Source organism: Salmo trutta, chromosome 20 (genome assembly GCF_901001165.1).
Source record: "Salmo trutta chromosome 20, fSalTru1.1, whole genome shotgun sequence".
Lineage (NCBI taxonomy): Eukaryota > Metazoa > Chordata > Actinopteri > Salmoniformes > Salmonidae > Salmo > Salmo trutta.
Genome location: NC_042976.1, coordinates 15,970,588 through 15,982,646, shown reverse-complemented (window position 1 = coordinate 15,982,646; position 12,059 = coordinate 15,970,588). Strand labels below are relative to the sequence as shown.

The 12,059-nt window shown below is 44.6% G+C and overlaps 1 protein-coding gene across 1 annotated transcript in view; it reads left to right on the top strand.

Annotated features, from left to right (window-relative positions):
• LOC115155624 (zinc finger protein GLI2) overlaps nucleotides 1–12,059 on the top strand; it is a 153,981-nt gene that overhangs the window by 36,154 nt on the left and 105,768 nt on the right. The gene's annotated exons all lie outside the window — the stretch shown is intronic.

The window sequence follows — 12,059 nt, the reverse complement described above, 5'->3', positions numbered from 1 at the left end:
TTCCCTCTTTTTGAATGACAAAAAAGTGTAGGATTGAAATGAATCGTATCCTTGTTTCTAACTCATAGTCCTGAGAAAGACATGGTGGCTGTGACCTTGAATCATAGTAATGCTCCATGTCCTCTTTGTGCTTTTCTGAAAGCTTGGCCGTCCCCATCCCCACTATGTTGCTGAGATCAGTTCTGCTGAATGAGGGGATAGTTAGCAGCCAAACTTAACCCTAACCAGGTTTAACCTCAGCCAAACTTAACCCTAACCAGGTTTAACCTCAGCCAAACTTAACCCTAACCAGGTTTAACCTCAGCCAAACGTAACCCTAACCCAGTTTAACCTCAACCAAACTTAACCCTAACCTAAATGTCCAGCTCCTTCCTGCGTGTTGTGACTCATGTAAAACATCTGTAATAACAGAATACACTCAATATACAAACATTAAGAACACTCTGACCAGGTGAATCCAGGTGAATCCAGGTGAAAGCTATGACCCCTTATTGATGTCACTTGTTAAATCCACTTCAATCAGTGTAGATGAAGGGGAGGAGACAGATTAAAGATTTTTAAGCCTTGAGACATGGATTGTGTATGTGTGCCATTCAGAGGAGGAATGGGCAAGACAAAATATTTAAGTGCCTTTGAACGGGGTATGATAGTAGATGCCAAGGTCACCAGTTTGTGTCAAGAACTGCAACTCTGCTGGGTTTTTCACACTCAACAGTTTCCCATGTGCATCAAGAATGGTCCACCACCCAAAGGACATCCAGCCAACTTGACACAACTGTGGGAAGCATTGGAGTCAACATGGGATGCTTTCGACACCTTGTAGAGTCCATGCCCCGACGAATTGAGGCTGAGCTGAGGACAAAATGGGGGGGGGGGGGCAACTGAAGATTAGGAAATATTCCTAATGTTTGGTATACTCAGTGATTTTAGGTAGATTCCCACAATAGGAAGTATGCATGTGCATTCTTAGCCCAGGCTTCAGAGGATCAACAGGGTCATCCCACTGCTGCCGCAGATACAGACTTGTCTCTCTCTGTCTTTCACCCAAGATGCCCCTCACCTTCACCTCCCCCGCACACACATGCACACACATACACACCTCCACCTGTTCCCGCTGCTTGATCATAAGACACAGAACAGTTCCTTACCTCCTTATCAATGATAGTGAGGATGGCCATCAAACTGCCATGGTAAACATGTTGCATTTCATTCCGTTATTTCCTAAATACAGACACCAAACACATGTTGAATCCTAAACAATGAGAGCCTACTGACTCAGTCTATAACAGAGTAGAATCCCTGTACAGTAGTAGACATGTAAAGTACATTTGCAGGAATGTATGTGTGTGTATTGTATATACATTACATGTCCTATAGATGTGGACATTCTCCAAGTGTACATTCTCCATGTGTACATTCTCCAATTGTACATTCTCCAAGTGTACATTCTCCATGTGTACATTCTCCAAGTGTACATTCTCCAAGTGTATATTCTCCAAGTGTTAGCTTTGACTCTGAGAGGGTTGTTGTACTTAAGAGTCAAAGAGCTCAGTAAATCCTTGTTATTCAACACAGTTGTAGTTCCTAAGAAGGTTCCTGCTCGCTCTGAAATTCCCATGGCTGAACTCACAACACAGTGTACTTAACAGAAGAGGGGGGAATGTTTACAATTCAAGCGTCCGCTGCTTTAAACTTCCATGAATAACAATAATTTAGCTGGTGAGTTTTTACAGTTTAATTTCTTTATTGTGAGGGGATAAACCTTTAATTGTGACTGAGGAAGTTGCTTAATCCACAGACAGAAGGAAGCTGAGCTCAGAGGCTGAGAGGTGTCAGGGACTTTTTACTTCCTGAGGCCACAGTTAAGTTTACCCTTCTCTCTCTCTCTCTCGCTCTCTCTCACTCTCTCTCATCTCTCTCTCTCATCTACAGTGCCCCCCCCCCCCCCAAAGTCAATACTTTGCAGAGCCACCTTTTGCAGCAATTATAGCTGCAAGTCTCTTGGGGTATGTCTCTATAAACTTGGTACATCTAGCCACTGGGATTTTTGCCCATTCTTCAAGGCAAAACTGCTCCAGCCATTTCAAGTAGGATGGGTTCCGCATGTGTACAGCAATCTTTAAGTCATACCGCAGATTCTCAATTGGAATGAGGTCTGGGCTTTGACTAGGCCATTCCAAGACATTTAAATGTTTCCCCTTAAACCACTTGAGTGTTGCTTTAGCAGTATGCTTAGGGTCATTGGCCTGCTGGAAGGTGTCCCTGTCTCAAATCTCTGGAAGACTGAAACAGGTTTCCCTCAAGAATTTCCCTGTACTTATTCTGAAAAATGTCCCAGTCCCTGCTGATAAAAAACATCCCCACAGCATGATGCTGCCACCACCATGCTTCACTGTAGGGATGGTGTTCTCGGGATGATGAGAGGTGTTGGGTTTGCGCCAGACATAGCGTTTTCCTTGATGGCCAAAAAGCTAAATTTTTGTCTCATCTGACCAGAGTACCTTCTTCCATATGTTTGGGGAGTCTCCCACATGCCTTTTGGCAAACACCAAACATGTTTGCTTATTTTTTCTTTAAGCAATGGCTTTTTTTCTGGCCACTCTTCCGTAAAGCCCAGCTCTGTGGAGTGTACAGCTTAAAGTGGTCCTATGGACAGATACTCCAATCTCTGCTGTGGAGCTTTGCAGCTCCTTCAGGGTTATCTTTGGTCTCTTTGTTGCCTCTCCTTGCCCTCCTTGCCTGATCTGTGAGTTTTGATGGGCGGCCCTCTCTTGGCAGGTTTGTTGTGGTGCCATATTCTTTCCATTTTTTAATAATGGATTTAATGGTGCTCTGTGGGATGTTCAAAGTTTCAGATATTTTTTTTAGAACCCAACCCTGATCTGTACTTCTCCACATCTTTGTCCCTGACCTGTTTGGAGAGCTCCTTGGTCTTCATGGTGCCACTTGCTTGGTGGTGCCCCTTGCTTAGTGGTGTTGCAGACTCTGGGGACATTCAGATCCAGTGTATATATACTGAGATCATGTGACAGATCATGTGACACTTAGATTGCACACAGGTGGACTTTATTTAACTAATTATGTGACTTCTGAAGGTAATTGGTTTCACCAGATCTTATTTAGGGGCTTCATAGCAAAGGGGGTGAATACATATGCATGCACCACTTTTACGGTTTTATTTTTTTTTAAATATTTTTTGGAAACATTTCATTTTTTTAATTTCACTTCACCAATTTGGACTATTTTGTGTATGTCCATTACATGAAATCCAAATAAAAATCCATTTAAATTACAGGTTGTAATGCAACAAAATAGGAAAAACGCTAAGGGAATGAATACTTTTGCAAGGCACTGTATCTCATTTCTCTATGCTCCAGGTAATATTTCCTCTAGGTCAGTCAGGCCACTCTCTCTCTGCTGGTGGAGACAGGGAGGCATCTGGGCCTGGAGGACCGTGAGGGAGCCAGTCAGGGGCTGTCAACAGCCGGACAAACAACATGCATGCAGCCTGTAGGAACATAGAGCCAGAGTTATCCCAATACTACTCCATGGCTGATCACCCCATTACCACATACTGGACTGTCCAGTGCAGGGTTCCATTTCAGTTCAAGCCTCAAGGACAATTAGAATTGGAGGTGGAATTTCAGTCTTATTCGTTCTGACTGAATTGACCCCAACTCTGATCTAGTGTGTTCACTGTCCATATGAAGACCAGTGTCACCCTAACAACTTACAAAAGTAGTTTATCCTCCCATTCTGCATTCTCCTATTGGTTTCAAGTGGTACAACTTTCTCTCTGGGGTTAGCTAATTCAAGCTCTAACTGTTATGGGAATAGTGTTTCAGAGGATTGGGTATGAATTTAAATATCCACTGGATAAATAAATCTATTATATTTTGACAATTTCTTATGAGTGATATTGAATAAATGTGTGAAGAACATATGTGGAAAATTGTAGGAACAGACCCCGCCACAGGTTTGTGACTTGCAGTATCCCAATTTGTCATTCTTTCTTTGTACATTACAGCAGCTGCAAATGACTTACTACACATGATGTCTGACATTTAGCAAGGTCCCTCTGAAGTGTCAAAGACTTTCGTTCTTGACTGCTTGCCAGAAAGCAAAAAGTATAATTTTTGTTCACTTTTAAGGTCTTACACAGATTTATTTTATATAGCCTCTAATGGTTTTGTCAGAAAATATAACTTTTAGCAAGTCAAAAGAAACTGTGAATAGTGTTTTTGCAGGTGTGCATGCACAGACTAACACTAGACAAGGCTTTGTATGATTCTCTAAATAGGGCCTTGTGTGCCTGTCTGTCTGTTTAGTTAGCTCATGTTCAGGGCAACTCGACACGGCAGCTTGTCAGACCTGTAGAGACACCGTAATTGCCCTCAACTCCCTAAGAAAACCACGTTTGACTCAATACGAAACGTTTTCAATTGACACAACTCAGCTCCAATGAGGCCTGAAAACCACAACAGTGCAGCTACAAATCGAGCCTTGCTACGAAATTTCACAAGCTGTTCCATTAAAGTAAAATACCTGTGAAAGAGCAGAAATAGTGTTGGTATTTAAACAAATCCCTTACGCTTTCAGAAACTGGCGCCTTGTCGTCCTTCACCAGTTACCATACTGCTCGTATAAGAAAATAGGATAAACTGTTAAGCAATAACGGGTGGTTCTGTATTCTCAAGTTCTACATAAACCGTTTAATGGAATATTTTCCCTCATTAACACTGTAAAAGGGTATGGATTCTGAATGGGCCAGTTCTAGTTTCTCTCCTACAGGACCAATGGAAAGAGCCAGGTCCCAATTTACCAGGTGCTTGTTTGTCACGGTTTGCAGCACAGGTGTGGATAGGTCACACTTTGAACTGGAACAAGGCCCTTTGTTTGTTAAGGACTGTATTATTAAGGATTATTGTCACCACCAGGATTTTAAATGTACAGTAACATGCAGCCTGACAGACATTTTCCCTGTTGTGAGGTGGAGCGTTGCGAAGCATCGATTAAACACTCTGAATCTGAATCTTAATCACATCAAGTTTTTGGGGATGCTACAATTGTGTAGGTATTTTGTAGATCAGTAATTATGTGTAACGTCTTACTTATGCCCATCCACTCAAACGTGCAGAATTTATTTCCGGTTGGCAAAAACAGTATCGTTTCTGCTAGTCTCGCTCTCTCTGCCTCCACCCAGTTAATAGATCAATTAGCTTGTCATAATACAACCTCAGGTGATCCCAGGTTTCAGATCATGTAAAGTCTCCTGAGGTAGGCCGGGGGTAGAGACGTGTGGCTGGTGTAGTGGCTCAGTAACCCATGGTTAGGTGATAGATACCACATGTAAGCTGTGCCAGGTAGTGGTCCTAATAGGAGCTGACAAGTGGCGGTCTGCAGGTCTGACAGGGCAGATCATATTTCTGCTGGCTGCAGACATGGTTTCAGACATGGTCCTGTTCAGGCCCAGTTTTAGAGCAACTGACACTCTAAAAGAGACTCTTTGCAACTGGATAAGGAGTGAAGTAGGACCTAGACACACCACTGCTCCACCACATACATTTTATTGGGCTGGTAAATGCACAACGTTTCGATCTGGATCATACAAACTATTTCAACAGGTTAAGGCTCCACAAGCTCCTTACTCACTCCCCACTCGCTCCCCTGTACGTCCCACCCTACTTCACCCCAGCTATTGCAAAAGGCCAGGAGTAACAGGCCTAAGTGTAAGGGGAAAAGAGGCTGAGGTCAGACAAACAGAGCAGCTCTTGAGTGAGGTGGTGGTGGAGCTAAGCTGTGTGGTGCTCTGGCAATAGATTACGTCTTGAAGGAAAATATGAAATATGAAACTATCAAAGCAACCAGTTGATTTCTGCGGCGTCGTCATTCATTTCCCACATCCAGCAGCTATGATGACTTCACAGTCACAAGAGAGCTCCTCTCTTTCTGTCAAGAGAGCAGAATATGGTCGGCCTATTTAAAATGCGGAGAATTAAAAATAACACAGGGGGGCAACATGTGGCACCCAGTACGACCCACAGTACAACCCACAGTACGACCGACAAGAAGAACAAGACTTGGGCTGCGTCCCAAATTGCACCCTATTCCACCTACTGTATATCATGCACTACTTTGGACCAGGGCCCATAGGGCTTTGGTCCAAAGTAGGGCACTTCATAGGGAATATAGTGCCATTTGGGATGGATACTTGGATTAGTTAGGGGACATCTGTGGCACATGTGGATCATCTCATCATCAAGGCGGAAGGGGTGATTGTTAAACTTCAATGTGCTGTTCTTAGATTGGGGGCTTTCTTTGCTTTGATGGGAAGGAAAAATGCTTTGTAATCAGAGCCTTGGAAAAACATGCACTGTGCTGTTTTAACCCCGTCAGAGCCATCCTTACCGACCAGCCAATGTCAGGAGGCCAGAGGTTTGCCTTACTTTATCTATGCATTCTTTTAGATCTCAAGTACAGTATGTTAATGTACAGTATAGTACTTCTACATTGCATTGCTCTAAGGTAAGGACACACCAAAAAGATGGGGCGACAGTCAGGTGATGGTTGACCAATCGTCAGTCCTGTGTGTCCTCTACTTTAGTGACTGGACCTCGAACCATTGATACCAACATTGTGTCATCCATGTTGTCAAACCATATACAAGTCTTGGCTAAGATCCACTGTTGTATTCCTTTCCTCCTCACCTCAACATTAACACTAATGACAGTCCTTTTAACTCTTGATAGGAAACATAAAACCTCTTCGTGCTCTTTGATATGTTCCCTAAACGTCTCATTACAACAGTGGTAGAGTAGAGAGTCACCATCTGCTAGTGATTTAGATGTGGTCTAAAACCTTAATGACATAGTCCTCAGTCACACTGCTGCTCTATCATTGGTGGGGGGGGGGGGATTACAAAGTACATTAATCACTTTTTCTCAAAGCAACCATGTACCATTTCTGTCATTTACATTACTCTTGGATATTATTCTTATTTATTTTTTTACATTCATATGTTTAGAGACATATTCTAATCATAAGGTGTAATGGTATATCTTCACAGTATATAGTAAATACCACAGGAGGCCGGTGGCCCCTTAATTGGGGAGGACGGGCTCATGAGTAATGGCTGGAATGGTGTGAATGGAATGGCATCAAACACATGGATGTGTATCAAACGATTCCATTCGCTCCATTCCAGCCATTATTATGAGCCGTCCTCCCTCAGTAGCCTCCCTTTTCTTTTTCTGGTGTTGTCTATGCCGCTGTTCGCACTTAATCTCGGAATGGAAGGGGGTAAACAGCCCACTCTGAGCTGTGTGCATGCATATGTGTGTGTGTGTGCGTGTATATGTGTCTAGGACACATTTAGGATGTTTACCCAGGCCTGTCAGTTCCTCCCCTCATCAAACCACACACACAACAGCCTCCTTCCCCAGACCCAGTCCACTCTAAGATCAATATGACACTTATTTGCAGAGCTAGGACTGCACTCTGAGAAGGACTGCGAGAAGAGAGAGAGAGAAAGAGAGACACGCATGCCAATTCCCTCGTCTGACAATATTTACCATGGTGTTGAGGAAGCATAAAGGAGTGTGTGAACAGAACTTAGTGGACTCACAATTGACTCCTGGGCTTGACTCCAAACGCACTCCAACACATGGCCTTTATGAGGGGACTTCGTTTTTTTTGTACAGTATTTTATTGATTACTGCATTGCTGGGGTTGGAGCTTGCAAGAAAAGCATTTCACTGTACTTGTGCACGTTACATTAAAACTTGAAACACAAACTTTGGGAAGATAAAGAATATACTGCAAGACACGTTCTGAGGTGAATAAAATCGTCTCCCATCTGGGTCACACACACTAGGGATGTAGCAGCTAATTTTATCACACGATGTAGTATCTAGCTATTGTCACTCGACTCATGGTGACGGATGGTTAGTTATGATGAGGGTTGTTGTTGTAGCTGAGTAATGTCCCAGACACTCTTTCTCAGTTTCTTTCTTTGTCTCTCGTCTCATGAGGTTTGGCTCTTTCTTTCACCTACCTTTTTGTGAGAAGCTGCATTGCAACAAACATGGATGGTGCTTATCAAGTAAGCAAACATCTAAACAAAATCGTTCCTTGAGTTGTAAATGGACTCCCCCAGTTCTACATGGCCTCACCCTGGACCTTGTACCACCCTACACATCAGCCCATATCTCCAGTAATAGTAGTGTGTGTGTGTGCCTGCGGTCTCTGTAACAACCTTATTGTTATTACGCTTTACTCAAGTCACTCACAATGTTGTATGAACTCTCCAGTGTTTGATTTGCCTGCCCACTCTAACTATACGAAGAGTAATTAAGATGGACATGTAGATTAACACAGATCAACCTCTCTCTCTCTTCTACCAAGTAAATCCAGCGTTGAACATGTCGACCTCTCTGCCAGCCATGCAGGAAGGGGCTGAAGAAAGCAACATGTGCTCCTCATAGATCCCTGTTTATTTTACTTTCATACTTGCATTACAGCCAAGTAAACATTTCAACTGTGCTCGGTACACGAAGCCACCAAAAAGATGCCGGCTTCTGAACTAGGGCGACATGGCTTATTGCATTCCCCATGACCCTCTCAACGCTAAAGTTTACTCAAGGGAATCACGATGTATTACCTTCTATTGGATTAAAAACATTCATGTAATCAAGACAATGTCATCTGATTCTAACTGAGTTAAATGCTAACCATTTTGGTTACATTTACCATAAATCCACTAAAGGTTGTATTATGGGCTGTACACATACCTCTCCACATCTGGTATACACTACAGTTTCCAAAACATTTAGTCACAATTGATATGGGTACCATATACCGTATGCTCTGAGAAGTGTAGACAGTGTGTTGATGCATTGAGCTGTCAGCTCTTAGCTCTCTCTCTGTAGTGTTTGAGTAAGGAGAGCTCTTCTGCCTGAAGGGTTGGTCTAGTTACACATGCACTCCATGACAGACGACAAAAAGAAAAAGACCACGTTTACGTGGCCGATCCTGAGGTTAGCCTTTTAATTCATGCCATTGTTGACTGTGCCCCCCTCTATCCCTCCATCCCACTCCACTCCTCCTCTACTCCAGCATGAAGCCAGTCCATCTGTTTATTATTATCTTACTGGACCGAGAACATTGCGAGAGGACGGCGAGCTACCATTTGAATTAGTGATTGCCCGGCCGCATCGCCCCTCCCTCTCACCCTATCCCGCGAAACCTCTAACACCATTTCTGTACCTAACTATCCCTCCCTCTAACTAGCCTAACCCAGCCATACAAACACCCCTATTGTCCAGGGAGAAAGGTGCTCCCCCCACCGCCCTGTCCCCCTTTGAGACCAGGCCCTTCCATGCTGTGCTATTGGACATTCCCTTGGTTTCTCCCCGACCCCTGACTGCCTCACTATAAACCAACCCGGATGCTCCAATTAAGACTCTTAATCTCTAACTGGGTCCTCAGACAGAGAAAGGGGGAGAGAGAGAGAGATAGAGAGAGATAGAAGTGGGGATAGAGAGGGAGAGGGATAGGTGGAGTGGAAAGGTAGAGAGAGAGTGAGGGGGGGTTGAAGGAAGTGAAATGTCTCCCCACAGTTCATTATCTTTGTGGCTAAGGGGCTTTCACACTGGCTGCTCGGGTCTGTGCTGTAAAAATGCTAAAAAATGAAGGCTGGTGATAAATCATCTCACTTTCTCTGTGTGGGATGGAACTTGTAGCCAACAGTGCTAGTTTAAGACAGACCCTGCTTGTTGTTTTTAATGTAAATGTGAGTTTGATTCATTTAGTTGACGTAGCCTGGCTAGCTGACGCAAGAACCAAGGAAAAGTTGAAAGGCTCTGAGTTACATCCCATAAAGCCACTAGACTTGCATTAGTGTAGGAATATGAATGACTTGTCTCTCCAATGATGGGTATTCATCATTATTGCAAGGGTTTCTCGTGGTGACAGTACACAGGATAGCATTTACAAACCAAAACGTTTTTATGAAGAGACAAGGTCAGAGCCTGACCGGTCAGCCTCTCTGAATGATCAGACCTTTAACAAAGCACCTGAGAACCAGGATCTCTGACCCTTAAACCAATCACACGGCCGTCTCAGACCCTCCACAGCTGTTTGTCATTGGTGTTTTTAAAACCAATTCTCTGAGTGAGATAGTTTCCCCAAGACCAGAAGTCCCAGGACAATGATCACCAGACCAGACTGTGTCTGTGAGGAGGTGAGTCAGGTTGTTGTTCTGTATTCTTATCTTATCCAACTAGATGACCTGGGGCCTGCACTTTAACTGAAGACGCTCTGCCCTGTGTCAGAACTCCACTGACAGTTAGTTGAGCTCTGTTTTAGCCAGGGCAGACATACTGGATGTTTGAGGCCCAGAGAGCATATCTCTCAGAGGATGGCGTTTACAGAATTAGAGATGCTGGTGAGCCAAAATTGATGATGATCCCAAATATCCACCAGATTTCCCCTAAGGTGTCTATACTTTTCATATGAACACAAAATATAGAAAATCAATCCTCAATAACTGTCTCCTGAGTCTTCTCCTCTGAGAACTAACGAGCTGCCTTGCAGCCAAAACATTGGCGCTGCAGTCATTGTATGAAATAAACATGTTGTGCATCATCACAATGTTGTTTTTATAGACCCTCAGTGGCAGTTTGATAGAGTCCAGAATATGTCTCTCTCTTTGAGACACTCTCCAGACCCTCTAGTTCCCTTCGACCTGAGAAGGCCCAGAACCCAGGCTCCCCAGGAGGCCCTCACCCCGGGGTGACCTCCAGCCATGACACCCCCACCCCCTAGATCAGGGATGTGCAACTCCAGTCCTTGGAGGCCGGAGTGGTGTCACACTTTTTCCCTATCCCTAGCAAACACATCTGATTAAACTGATATCATTCTAAACTGAAGATCGTGATTTGTGGATTATTTGTGTGTTAGCTGGGGCTGGGCAAAAGTGTGACACCAGTCAGGTCCTAGAGCTGCCCATCCCTGCCCTAGATTGATGTTCCTGCCTCCTGCTCCCACGCATAGTCTGGTTATGAAGTGTACTTCCTGTTTCTACCCCTCTCACTCCCTGTTCCTGTTAAAAAAGCCCTTTTACTAAGGGGGAGGGGGATGTGCTAAGCCAGTGTAGAACCATGCCGTCATCGGGCTGTTAGGGTCGTGAGGCTGTGAGGACACTCTTTGTGTGAGCTGGCAGCTTTTCTATTAGCTGTGATGCTAGGGGTCAGAGGGTCATGCACAACACAACACTAGCTGTTACGGCCTGAGTTCCCGCTCTGGGTTTGAAGTGAGAATGAAGTGAGTATTAGTGTGTTAGGAATAGCCTAAAGAGTGTTAAAACAAGATGAATGTCATGTGATCAAGTCACAAGAATAGAAAAAAATCCATCTGTGTTGGTTAGAACCAAAAGGAATACCAAAAATTGTGCAAACTTAATCACCTTGATGACAAGTTTCATTCACATTATCTTCATTCACCAGACAACAGAACCCTTTTTTATCCTGATCTGTTCTGTAGAAATAATATACTTTTTCTGCTCTGAGGAAATTTGTGAACCAGGCCCACACCTGGGTGTGTTAACCAGGCTTAGGTCAGCTGATCTGGTGGTGCATCAGAGTCTGGTCAGGTAGCTGATTACCCAGACGCCTCATCAGGCTTACAGAGATCTTCGCTCCGCTCGCTGGTCCCCAAAGCTACACTGACAGCATGCTAATGCTAACAGGCTAATCACAGGCCACTGAGGCCAAACGGTGGCTGCCCCCCTCCAGCTCCCTCTCTTTAAATGTAATGTGAATGCATGGCCCGCCACAGTGCAGCCCTGCTCCCACCCTGCTCCCAGCCTGCTCCCAGCCTGCTCCCACCCTGCTCCCAGCCTGCTCCCAGCCTGCTCCCACCCTGCTCCCAGCCTGCTCCCAGCCTGCTCCCACCCTGCTCCCAGCCTGCTCCCAGCCTGCTCCCAGCCTGCTCCCAGCCTACTCCCACCCTGCTCCCAGCCTGCTCCCAGCTTACGACCATGTCCCCTGGCCCCCACACTA